Source organism: Alligator sinensis, unplaced genomic scaffold (assembly GCF_000455745.1).
Source record: "Alligator sinensis unplaced genomic scaffold, ASM45574v1 scaffold820_1, whole genome shotgun sequence".
Classification (NCBI taxonomy): Eukaryota; Metazoa; Chordata; order Crocodylia; family Alligatoridae; genus Alligator; species Alligator sinensis.
The window spans coordinates 179590-181369 of record NW_005842428.1 but is presented as its reverse complement, the minus strand read 5'-3'; positions in this window follow the sequence as shown (position 1 = coordinate 181369).

Here is a 1780-nt window from a genome sequence, read left to right as displayed (position 1 = left end):
AGTCTAAAAAGGGGCGGGGCCGAGGGGAAGTGGCCAAGATTCCGGAAGCGGCGGGCGCTGATCACGTCATGCCTCGCACGAGCGGCGCAGCCAATGAGCTCGGCCGAGCGCTCGCCAATGCTGGCCAATAGAGAGCTGTCCCGGTGACGGGCTCTAGCGTAGTCATTCCCTCGCCGGCAGGGGCGGGACTGCTTTCAAGGTGCTCGTGTCATCCAGGGGCGGGCGCAAGGATTAGGGAGGGCGGGTGCTGGGTGTCGCGTCGCGGGGTGTTTCTCCAGGCAAAAATGAACCTGGCAGGCTCGGGGCTCTGGGCTGGTTTGGGCAGTCTGGGATTAAAGCAGAAATGAATATACTGTACAGGTTCCCATCGCTTTATGCTGTACATACGCTCCTGGAAAACCTCCCATCCTGCCAGCTGACCTCTCCAGGGAAGGAATTCTACCTGCTCAAGGCATCAAAATGCTACTCAACACAGCTTGCAAAGACACTCTCATGGACCCCGAGGGACAGCCTTCCATCTTCAGCTCCATCTGTGCAAAAATGAAGTTTATTTCCTACCCATGGGGAGTTTTTACCATCTTGTACCATCTACACTTTTCCCAGAGCCTGACGAAGGGACTTTGATCCCAAAAGTTTGCAAAAAAGGACAATTTTCTTACCTTTTATTAGACCAACTGGAAAATGGCATCATTCTGGAACAAAGAGTTCTAGTTTTTTGTATGTCCTCCTGTAAAACGACTCATAACTCAAATTTTCATTTGCGTAAAGGGAACCCACCTTACAATGTAACAAATAGGGATACATTCCAAGACCTCGACTGTACTGATCCCCCAACTCATTTCTACCACTTTTACTAGTCAATTTTCATACTCGCCAACAGCAGGCAGTATATGCAAGCACAGGGTAGGGGTGAATGTTACCATAATGGGGATGGCACCTACAGAAACACTTGTTGGAGGCAGCGAGCAAGGCACACGGATCCACACAGGAAACTGTATTTTGGTCCACATCAGTCCCATAGTGCAATGCACAAAGCAGCTGACTGCAGGCTTCCACCACACCGATCACGTAAGAGTGAATTTACCTCACATATAACAAATTTTTGGTCTAAAAGGGTCATTGCATAAGAGCAAATTCGCACATACACAACCTGCATACAAGGAGGGAAACCTGTAGTTGCTAGAAAATGAGATTAGGTTCCCCTGCTTCCCCTCCCCCATGCCCCCAGCATGAGGGGAAAGCCCCTTCTCTTATATTCCCTTAGAAGTGTAGCAGGGCTGCAGCTCTGACCCTGGCCCTGAGCCTAGGTTGGGGACAGAGTCAGACCCACAGCAGCAACAACATTGCCAGGTGTACGATAATATATTGGTACGATAATTTTAAGCCTTCCAGTTCTCACTCACTGGAGAGTTACATTGAGCAATATAAAGTAAATAAGAAGAAGATGTATTTGCATACTTCTTTCAGTGTACAATAATTTTTCAGAAAATACAATAATTTGAGCTTCCAATATGATAATTTCATATTTAAGGCCTGGCAACACTGCACAGCAGCCTCCTGCCGCCTCCTCCACTTGTCCTCTGCAGTTGCCTTCCCTTCCCCATTGCTTTCAAGTGCAGCTAGGCTCTGGCTAGGACTAGAGGGGTCTCTCCTGGGCACAGAGCCAATGGAAACTCCTTCCCCTTCCTGGCCAATGAGCAGCGCCAAAGCTGCAGCTTGGCCAGGCAAGGACTGGTGCTTCCATGTGCTGTCATCCAGGAGGGAGCAGCCCAAGCAGCAT